The following is a 12,074-nucleotide window of genomic DNA, read 5'->3' as shown; positions in this document are numbered from 1 at the left end:
GAATATGGGTTCAATTCTTTAATTATTTTCTGGGAAATGGATAACATGTGGCCACAGTTAATTATCTACAATTAATCTGCTACACTTTGTACCCATACTCAGAAAAAAAAAACTATTTTAGAAATACTGAGGAAACAGATTTTAGATATAAAACATAAGACAATGTATTTTAGGTATGACTGTATTTTCATTGGACAAATACAGCATTTTGTTCCCAATGTTCACAATTATGCATGGAATAATAAGCTTTGAACTCTTTTTCTAATGGTGTGACAGCAAAAGAATCACAGACATTGACCATTTATTTACACCAAAATACAATTTTATTTATATGCATCTACCACACGTACATAAAAGTGCTTTGAGCACTCACAGTATGTAAGTGTAAGGAGTTGCTACTTTAAATATCTTACTTTGGCTGAGGGGAAAGCTCATACTCAAAGTGAAGGCAGAATACATGTAGCAACTGCAATGTTATACCTTTGGTTGTAAACTTGTTTTCCTGTCACCAGTTGCATAATACAAGTCGTTTACTTAAGTCTTTTGAATTTAAAATTAGAATTATTCAGGTTTCAGACACTATACACTTATACCCAACATTATGTGTTAAAAGTTGAATATTCATACTCTTCACAAAATATACAGCAACTTGGACTACCTTTTTAAAGATAGATTACTTTATAAATATAGTTCTTCCTATTGCAATGCTGAAGAAGCCTAGAAATAAGAAGAGAGATGGAAGAGAAAGGTCTCTCCATTCCTAGAGTTTTCTTTTTATCAATCCACTTTTAAGGCACACAACTCATTAATTTTTAATTGCCAAGACTAAGGAAAATCAGATGTGGGAAAGGAAGTGAAGATAATTGAATTAATACAGCAAAATCAAGCATAGCTGACTGTTCTAAAATAGACAAACTGAGGTTAGCAAACTGGAAAAACAAGTTAGAAGGGGGAAGGGATTAGTCAAAGAATAAGTATGAATGACCCACAGACATGGACAACAGTCAAGGGAGTGACTGTGGGAGCGGGGGTGGAGGGGAGGGCGGGGCGGAAGAGGGCAAAGGGGGAAAAACTGGGACAACTGTAACAGAATAACAATAAAATAAGAAAATATAAACATGCTCAAAATGACTACTGAGGCAAGTGATAGCAGATTTCAATAGGATATGAGTTCAGAATTGGAAAATTTTATTAGTTGAGAAGAGGTAAACTAAAAGAAACTGCTGAGAATTGTGGATTTATCATCAGAGAAGATGTTTATGCTAGTGCTCAATGCTCACCTTTCAGGAATGGAGTTAGTGTAAAGAATGCGTAATTCTTAGCAATTTCTGTAAGTACTACATTTTACAAAGATGGAAAAAATGGTCCAATAGTTTTTTTCTAACTGTAAATTGTATAGATGAGAATAAATGAATATAGCTGTTGCTTGTATAGGGGAAAGAATCCAGTGGCAATCCCAGTTGTCAGTAAACTGGCCTCCGACTCTACACATACCACTTAGCTATTCTGAATGCCAGTCTCCCTGAATGTAAAGCAAAAGAATGGAAAGGCAGAAAGTAAACCAACATGCACTGAGAGCCTACGATACACCATACATTCCTAGTTATTTTCACATGTTGATAATATTCATGTTATGCTTACAGCATTCTAGTGAGTTAGCTGTTAGTATGCTCATTTTCCTAAGTGATGAAAGTTGGTGCACACCTACAGAAAAGGCAGCAGAGCCAGGGTTTGTCTCCAGATGTTTGACTCTGAAAATATTAAAAGTATAGCCCATTGCCTCTCAAGCCTCAAAAGGTACCAGGAACCTTAATGCCCTATAGTTTTGCTGATGATGCCATCCCTATGGCCATGTGCTTACTCACGCTCTTTCTTTTGGCACTTTGTTCTAGTTCTCTGACAGGATCTCCCTGTCTCCATCACTATCCTGCCTCATCCACTCCCAATGGTGTGACCACAGTGACGTTCCTAAGACGTACAAAGTTGTTTTCACATCCTTGCATAATGGCTCAAAATATAGGGAAAATGCCAAAAATCTTTGGAAACATGTTAATGTCCTCCTAATGTACTTCTAACTTTCCCTCCTAATGCCATCATTCCAACCCACAATGAGCTTACTTGCTACCGCCCAAGCACATCTCTGCCTTTGGGAATGCTGAACGTTCTTCCTCTTTTGTACAGACAGGAAAATAAAGAAAAACCACCACCACCACCAACAAAAACACTTCCTCAGCTTTTAAATATAATGTGTCTCTACCAAGTAATTACCTCCATGCAGGTGGTTACCAGGCTGACCACCCAGAATGTATGCCCTCCTCTTTTCTATTGGCAAAATCTGAATCTTTAAGCTACAGCTCAATTGCCACTCATCTCCTCTTGTGATCTCCCAAGGAGCTGATTCTTCCTTTGAGCTCCCATATAGTATCTCATGCATACCTTTATGAAATAGTGTATTAGTTTTGAGCCTGTCTTCTCTGTTGTAAACTCTCAAGATTTCATTTACTTTTGTAATGTTCACCTCCCTCTTCACCTAGCAGTGTCAGCAAATAATAATTACTTAATTTAAGTCTGTTATATGAATTAGTCAATCTGAAAAGAGTAATGACTTCATCATCAGTAAACACAGGATGGGGCAAAAGTAGGTTTACAGTTGCTCATATTGAAAATACTACAATAATTCATAAGTAATAGTACAAGAATAAGCTGTTTTGTGTACTTAAAACTATAAGCCTACTTTTGTCCCACCCCGTATTATTCCTTCTTCACTGACAATGTAGTGGCCCATTTTGGGCACAAAATATATCAAACCACAAAGGTCAAAAATAATCTTGTTTAGGATGTTTGTATGTATGCTGCAAGGGAATGGGGAGGGAGAGCAAGAAAGAAAAGACAGTAGGAGGAGTGAAAAAGATAGTGTGGGGCTAGATTGTGCAGGATCTTACAAAGAGTTGAGACTTTATCCTGTAGGAGATGTGGTGCTACTGAAAGATTTTTTTAAGTTGGGAAATGACATTGCCATATTTACTTTGTGGAAAGATATTTAGCAGCAGCAAGAAAGTCTAAATCAAACGGTGGAAATAGGCTAAGACAGAGAATCAGTAGGCAGTTTAAATAGTTGAAGTGTGAGATGATGAGATACCTGAACTAAGGTAGCAAAGACGGAAGTAGGATGAAGTACAGGGGCAAGGAAAGTTAGGTGAGAGGAGAAATCATGGTTTTAATGGTTAGGAAATTGGATGGAGGCTAGTATCATTATTCAAGGTAGGAAATACAGGAGGCATAATAGATGGGCTGGTAGAAATAATGACTTGAGTTTTAGACACGTAAGTATTTAGAATTCCTACAGGACACAGTTAAAAATGTCAACCTGGCATATGAAAATGTAAGTCCAGAAAGCTTCACAATAAAAAGATTTAGAAGACAAAGATACACAGATGGAGGATGAAGCTGAAAAAAGGGAAAAAAATGACTATCATTACCTGACATTTATTAAGTACTTTTGATATGTCAGGCACCATTCTACAGGCATACATGCACTAATTCGTTACATCTTTATGCTATGAGGGGGGAATTTCTACTACTTTCATTTTAAGGGTGAGAAAACTGTGACAGGGAGTTAAAGTATAATCTTGCCAAGTTTACATGGTTGGAAATTGGTGGAGCTGGGATTTGAACCAAGCAGTATAGTTTCAGAGTTCTTCTCCCTTAACATAACCTTCAGGAAAGGCTACACAGAATGAACTTGTAGATAGGAGTTGTGAAAGGTCAGGATGGAAGGGAACACCAACACTTAAGGAGCAGAAACAGTTTATTTCCACAATATTTATTATTTCCTACATAATAATTAATATTGGGAGGTATAAAAATAAATAAGGAATAATTCACAGTCAAGTAGGGGAAACATTTACAAACAACTAACTAAAATACAGAATGATGATTCAACAAAAAGGGGCTACTATGATTAAAAGGAGTAGTTGAAGACAAAAGTATGAGAGCCAAGGTATCAGAACCTAAAAGGGAGGAAAAGAGTTTCAATGAAAAAAGGGGGAAGGTAATTAGTAGGGTAGCAAATACTTGCGGGGGTGCCTAACCTTTTGGTGTCTCTGGGCCACACTGGAAAAAGAAGAGCCGTCTTGTGCCACAAATTAAATACACAAACACTAATGAAACCTGATGAGCAATAAAAAGGCTTTAAGTAAGTTTACGATTTTGGGTTTAGCTGCATTCAAAGCCATCTTGGGCTGCATACGGCCTGTGGGCTGCGAGGTGGACACCCCTGCTTAGAGCATCCACCTAAAAAGTGAACCAAAAATATAATAGTTTGTTTCTTAACTTTGGTACATAAACAAATTCTGAAATTTCATATTGAAAAAGGTGGTGTCTCCAGTTACGTATTTCCCCCCAGGTACAGATGGGAAATTCCCATAATTCTAAATATGTCACATGACTAATTCAATTGTCAAATACTTTTAACTGTGTGAAATCTAAGTCTCTGACTGCATCAGGTAGGTAGATATCAATTCAAGTATATGAGTACAAGAACATTTAATCAATCACCTATTACAAACTTGGAAGTAGATGACTGATCACTTCTCCTAGCAGTAAAACAGAAAATGTCCTGATCATTGGTTCTAAGAGGATGAGCACTGCTGAACATGGTATGGAAAGAATCTCTTATTTCTAGGTACATATATGCCATTAATATGGGAGTGATCCCTAGTATTTTACTTAACGTTATCATTTGCACAACAGGAGAGAAATGTTTTGCACTGCATAGTGGGTGCAATGAATTCAATAAACTTATGCTAAAGAAGTAGGAAATGGTAAAAAAAAAAAGGCAAACATTTATTATATGAACACCCAAGTGTTATTTATAAAGGCTTCTAAAGCAACTGGACTTTCGTGGTATGTCACCAGAAACCATGGGTAAAAGATATTCTATTTGAACATGATGGAAATATTCATCAACAACAGAACTATCTTTAGAGGTCTCACATTTCTAGGAATAAAGCTGGTTTGCCTTTAAATTATACTCAGAAGTAAAACAGATAACTCAAAGCATAAACTGCATTTTCCATGCTGATGATTCAATACATAATCACTTAAATAAAAACACAATTGATAATAGGCTCCACACTGTACATAGGCAGCAGGAAACTAATACTTTTTATAAGAAATATCTGTGTTTCGGGAGAATCAAGATGGCAGAGGAGTGAGTGGAAGTAACGCTGACCTTCTCCCAGGACCAAGCTGGAATTACAACTAAATTGGGAAGAAATCACCTGGAATAAACAACTGAACAATAGCGAAAAAGGAGCCTTGTAACCTCAGAGACAGAACAATTGGCTTTAGTGCACTCTAACTGGTAAGGAGTGCAGTACAGACCTGAGAAGGCAGGCGGGGCGCCCATGGGTGTCAGCACGAGAAGGATATTGAAATGGCCAGTTGGATACCCCCTGAGGACAAGGGGGTCTAAACCAAAAGGGGGGATCTCTAGCCCACAGCAGCAGAGCCAAAAAAGTACACAGAAAACAGCCAGCTGTGAAAAGTGGCAAGGTTGCTCTCTGCCAGAGACAGGAAGCTGGAGACGCAAAGGACCAACGCAAAATTTTTATTTGCAGCCACTTACCCTAGTCTCTGGCAAAGGCAGGGGCAGAGTGGGCTACAGACGCCAGAGGAGAGACTGGGGAAGGAGGCTTTGGGGAGAGAACAGAGAGAGTAGTGAGTGGGATCTTGGTGCTGACTCATCTCCCATGTGGCAGCAGCCATCTTGTTCAGGGAGAGACCACTCCGCCTGAGTGGCACCAGCATAAAAGGACCCAACAGCCCCGCCCCCAGGTGGGATTCCACCCCGCCCTGTGCTGTCTAAGCCACTGGCTGAGTGCAGAGTGGTGGATCCCTGGCTAAAGGGGGTGCAGAGAGGTGTGGTGACACTTGAGAGATTGCAGAGGGAGGCTTTGGGGAGATAACAGAGAGAGCAGCCAGCGGGAACACCAAAAGGTTAGACACCCCCACAAGTATTTGCTACTCCTCCCAATTAGGGCAGCAGCGGAAGAGGACCCAATAACCCCACCCCCAGGAGAGACTCTGCCCTGCCCTGAGTTGTCTAAGGAAGCCTGCTGAGTGCACAGTGCATAGATTAACACCTGAAGGAGACAGCCACACACAGTAGATTCCTGGAAGTCTTGAACAGATTGCCTAAGTTCAGATGGGGTCAACATCTGACATCATCAGAGGCAGATCCAGAAAGTAAAAACAGCAGTCTCCTACCATAGAAGTTCACACCACAAAGTCAGGAAATCAAGACAGATCAACATAACAAGCAGAAGCAAAAGAGAAGAGTCTCACAAATAATAGGAAGACAAAGAAATGCCCCACTCAAAGGGAAAGGAGGAATCCCCAGAAAGAGAATTAAATGAAATAAAGGCAAGTAAACTATCAGATACTGAGTTCCAAACAACACTTCTAAGGAAGCTCAATGAGCTCAGTGAGCTCAGAGAGAATTACCAAAAACTACAGGTAAACAAGGAACTTACTGCAAACTATATCAACATGAAAAAGGACATAGAAACTATCAATAAGACACAAGAGGAAATGAAGAATACAATTTCTGATTTGAAGAACACAGTAGAAGGAATCAAAAGCAGGCTAGATGAAGCCGAGGATCGAATCAGCGAGCTGGAGGACAAGGTAGAAAAAAGCTCCCAGAAAGAGCAAGAAAATGAAAAAAGACTCAAAAAGCACAAACAGGTGTTGAAGAAAATGCAGGACAACCTGAAACGTAATAATATCTGTGTAATAGGGATACCAGAAGGAGAAGAGGAGGAGGAAGGGATAGAGAACCTGTTTGAAAAAGTAATGATGGAAAACTTCCCTACTTGGAGGAGATTAAAAGTCACACAGGTCAAGGAAGCACAGAGGGTCCCATTCAAGAGGAATCCAATGAGGCCTACTCCAAGACATATCATCATTAGAATGACAAATATCAAAGACAGAGAATCCTAAAGCAAGCAAGGGAGAAAGAGGTAGTAACATACAAGGGAGCCCCAGTTTGTCTAGCAGCTGACTTCTCCACAGAAACACTACAGGCCAGAAGAGAATGGCAAGAAATATTCCAAGCAATGAAAAGCAAAGGTCTGCAACCAAGACTGCTCTACCCAGCAAGGCTAAAAGCATACACCTCCACCAAACCAGCACTGCAAAATATGCTAAAGGGACTGCTTTAAGATGAAGAAAAAGTTTCTATGAATGCCTAGCTCCTTTCAGAGTTGTCAATACTTGATATTATCAATATTTTTAATACTCATTAATCTGATTGTGACAGTGATGTTATTTTAATTGTTCCTTTACTCTTTGTTGAAATTAAACCTGTCTTAGTATATTTCTTGCCTATTTCTATTATTAAAAAAAAAGCTTTAAATGACTTTTTGGTACTCTTTATCCATTTATTGATTAAAGGTTTGTAGAACTTTTTTCCCTAAAAAACCAAAACCAAAAACAAAAAAACCTTATTAACCATGTTTTCGATGTGTTGCAAATACTGTTCTATTCTATTCCTTGTCCTTTAACTTTTTTATATGTATATTACTATATAGTTAAATGTTTAAGATAGTCATATTGTCAATATTTACTTTGTAGTTTTTGGGTTTGAATATTTTACTTCAGATCATGAAAAATATTAGTTCTATTTTCTTCTAAAACTCCTTAGATTCTACATATTGATTTTTAACTCACCTGAATATTTCTTGTATAATGTGTGAAACAGAACTCTATATTTGTTTTGTTTCAATAGTGGTCCATGCACCTTATTTTACCTATTGATCTGAAATATCAACTGAATCATATATTATATTGTTAGACAGATATATACATTTGTCTCTAGAATGCATAACATTTCATTGATCTCCTTGATTATTTCTGTGTTGGTGTTATGTTGGTTTAATTGCTGAGACTTTATAATGGTTTTAAATTTTTTTAATATTTTATAATTAACTTTGACATTTAAAAAAATAAATAAAATCAATCTGCATTTAAGAAAGAAACAAAGAGAGAGAGAGAGAGAGAGAGAGAGAGATGGAACTCCTACCTTTTGCGACAACATGGATGGAACTGGAGAATATTATGCTAAGTGAAATAAGCCAGTTGATGAAAGACTAATACCATATGATCTCACCTGTAAGTGGACTCTATTCAACAAAATAAACTAACAAACAAAATAAACCACAGGCACGGAAACATGGAGCAGACTGAAAGTGTCCAGAGGGGATAGGGAATGAGGACAATGGTGGAAAGAAGGGGAAGGGACTAGACAAAGAACACGTATGAAAGACCCATGGACATGGGCAACAGAGTGGGGATTGACTGTGGGAGAGGGGGGTGGGGGTGGGATGGGTGAGGGGAGTAAAGGTATAAAAATTGAGACAACTGTAATAGAATAAACATGATTTATAAATAAAAAATAAATAAAGTAATATCCGTGTCTCATATCAGAATATATAGCAAAAGATACTGTAGTTTGAGATAAAGTTACATATATTCAATATTTGTAGCAAAGTAAAAGCCAATTGTTTTATAATAAGTGCTGGTGGAAAAAAGACTGAGAAAATAGGACTAAATCTAGCTTGACAATAGCAAGAGTAAAAGGCAATCAAGTGTAGTCAGTGCTCTTTATTCGTGGTAGCTATGGTCTATAAAGCCACTTAGAACTCTAAATTAGCAATATATTGAACCACTGCTCCTAAGGAAAAGTGCAAGGTTAGGTTCCTGCAAGCTTCTCATATTTTCATCAACCAATTAACACGTGTGTTTTTGTTTAAAGGTATCTCATTTAATATATACTGTTGATTCATTAACATTGAACTCATGGCCAGCAGCACTCTAACTCATACCTGAATGAAGTTTAATGGAAACTATTTTTTCTCTAAAGTACATCACAAGCTTTGTTTGCTTAGGAACACTAGACAACACTTTGGGCAAAAATGTGAAAATGATGGCCTGAAAAGACTATGAAAAGGACACTTGTTTACAGTGTGAGAGCTGAAACAAAAAAGTAAAACAGGAGTTGTTCAACCTCATCTGTTAATGTGTATGCAGGGCAAGTCAGAACGTTTTGCTACTCTGCTCATGTCCATGGATGTCTGTGAAATTGTCACCAGCACTGATTTTGGACTTACAAATACATTTTAGCAACTAGGTAAATTCGCAAATGTGGAACCCACAAACACTGAAGGTTGACTATACTTGTTACTCAACTATATTAAGTGAAACCAATTTTTATTTTCCGCCCCATTAATCAATCCTGCTTGCTACTGGGATAACTATGGTCTGACGGGGGCCACTACTTTTTGCTCAGTTTTTGTTTCTAGTTTGGAAAAGAGCAATATAGCTGCATATCAAGAAGCTAAACTAAACCTAGAACAAAATACCAGAGGCATTCACTATGCTTCAATCACAACATTATAACTTCTTGAATAAAAACCTGTGAAGAAAACTATGGATAAACTCAGTAAAGACTTGTTACTCAAATATATTAAGTGAAGACTGAGTTTATGATTGATCTGAACAAGAAATTAGAATTTATAATTCTCTATGAGCTCAGATTACCCTTTACAGGGTAAGAATTCTCTTTTGCCAGTTCTAAGATGAATTTCATTCCTAGTGGATTCCTGAGATGAAAAGGTACAGTTCTGATTCCGTTTGGTGTCAGTTTTCTCCCAGGAACTCTAAGAGCTTAATTTTACAATTTATGTGAATAGCTACCCTTGATTTCAAGTAGGTAACTTTGCTTCTGCAAGAATAAAAATGTGCTTAAAAGTAATATAAGGAGTGAAAGAATTTACTAAGTAGAGATATGGAAAAGTTACAGCTTAATAAATACTTTTTAAAGAGGTATTAAGAGTTCACTTTTCCATTAAAAAGACCTTCGAGTAAACACAGCTGCCGTAAGGAGCCTGAGAAATATAGGGCAAATTTTAAAAAATTACCATTTTAAGAATTACAGTGAGCATTATCTAATTTGTTACAACAGTGACGTTTCCCTCCCTCCCTCCATTCTTTCAAAAATCACTTTGCTGACATGTGCTAGAAAAGATAAAAATATGGTCTCAATAAATTCGTAATGTATTAGAAGAGATGCCATGAGGCAAATAAGAAACATAATGTAGTCTATTTTTAATATTCCCAAACTGGAAATAACCCAAATTTCTATCTATGGTTGAATGGATAAATAAACTGTATAGTTATATACTGGAATACTACCCAGCAACAAAAATAAATTAATTACAACTACATGTAGCAGTAGCATGTAGATGTGTAGCAGGGAGAGCTACACATCTAAGAGAAATATTTCTATGTGTGAAGAACATGATGGGGACACTGAAGAATTTTAAGTAGACTATTCAGCATACTTGGATTTTACATCAGTCACGATGGCAGGCAATGTGAATGAAGCACGTACCACAATGAAACAAGGCCACTGAGGGGGGAATTAAGAAAATCCAAGCAAAAATCATTACGAACGTACAAATTCTGGCAGTGGCAGTGATGAGCAAGTATATAGAACCCAAAGAACTTGGTGCCAAAATGACTATGAGCAGAAGGAGGAGTCAAAGATGATACCCAGTATCATTTTAGAAGAAGCAGGAGATATTTTCTTCTTTGTAATATATTTTTTGTGATATTAAAAAACTCTTTAAGGGTTAACTGAGTTTTGTAGCCATAGGAAAAATTCTAAAATAAAAATTGTAAAAGTTACCAGTAAGGTATTTTTGACCAGCTATAAATTGGACAGTTCTTATAGGCAGAATGGGAGATAACAGAAAACTGCAGATCTACTACATAATTGTGTATGTTGTAGCCCACATGTAGAAACTATTAGATAAGGCAGCCCATGTGCAGGCTGACCTTATAAGGACAACACCTGAAAACCACTGAAGTGTTACAACATCTTCAAAGAGTTAGAAATGCTGGTCACCAGAACTCGGGATAAACAAAGTGAAGAACACAGGAGTATCCACTAATACAGTGAAATAGGATACAAAATATGAAAATGATCTGCATGTAAAAAGTGTTATTAAAAGAGACTTTTCCCAGCAATATAGAATGCACTGTGTGTGTGTGTTACATGATTAGATAGTTAATGAATTTGAGCAAAGGGCATTTAAAGACTCACAGGAAAAAAGGGTAGATAGTGTATTAGCTTTAGAATAAGGTACAGCACTTCAGTATGCTTCTGAATATGAATTCTTATAATATTTCTAAGGAAGTCTAGGAGATAATCAGATTAATACCCTATTAAATCAATTTAAACCACCTAAAATCACTTTTTACTCTCTTAAGCAGTATATATAAAAAGAAGGGCTTTCATAGCTACATACTTATGTCAGCAAATAATTTATCTTTTATAATTGCTGATCATCTGAAGTGGCAAAGAGTGAACTGGGTAATCTGAAGCACACACAGGCATACTGATTCAAAGAAAAAAAAGATGGAAATGAAAGTACAAGATGCAGAATTTTAGGAAGAGCATAAAGGAAAAAAGAAAAAAAAAAGAAATAACTGCATGTAAGACCTCTCCAATTCTTTGGAGTTGGTGACCTAAGTTTAAGGCAACTTGGACAGCAATAGAAACCATTTGTTATTAACTTTCCAGTGGTCTTTCCTAATGTGACATCCTTAACAAAAAAAGTTTTATGATGTCTTTCAGGTAAAATGATTTGGGAGGTTAAACTAATGAAGTGAATCTGGAAGAAATACATATATTATAGTGATAGTATGGACTTGTCATTTTTTAAAAAGCTGAAAATTTTCTACTATGTGTATATACATCTCACTAACCCAAAATTTATCTCCATAGGAATTACCCAGAAAATATCACTGGTTAAACTGCAGTGGTTTATAAATAGATCAAGTTAACAAACACATACCAGTGCAAGACTGCAACCTATTTGCCTGATAATGTAATAAATCTGGCCTAAGCATTGCTTGTGTCCACCATAGCTTCGGAATAAAGTATTTTACTCACTGAAGCACTATAACAGGTCTGTTCTATGTGAGTGTTATCTGTATATGCCTAT

The 12,074-nt window shown here is 36.9% G+C and overlaps 1 protein-coding gene across 6 annotated transcripts in view; it reads right to left on the bottom strand.

The window, feature by feature from the left end:
- Window positions 1–12,074, bottom strand: part of ERC1 (ELKS/RAB6-interacting/CAST family member 1) — a 565,692-nt gene that overhangs the window by 211,848 nt on the left and 341,770 nt on the right. The gene's annotated exons all lie outside the window — the stretch shown is intronic.

This window comes from Pteronotus mesoamericanus, unplaced genomic scaffold, assembly GCF_021234165.1.
Source record: "Pteronotus mesoamericanus isolate MK-2021 breed Mesoamerican mustached bat unplaced genomic scaffold, CSHL_Meso_final contig_41, whole genome shotgun sequence".
Taxonomy (NCBI): domain Eukaryota; kingdom Metazoa; phylum Chordata; class Mammalia; order Chiroptera; family Mormoopidae; genus Pteronotus; species Pteronotus mesoamericanus.
This window is presented reverse-complemented; position numbering and strand designations above follow the sequence as displayed.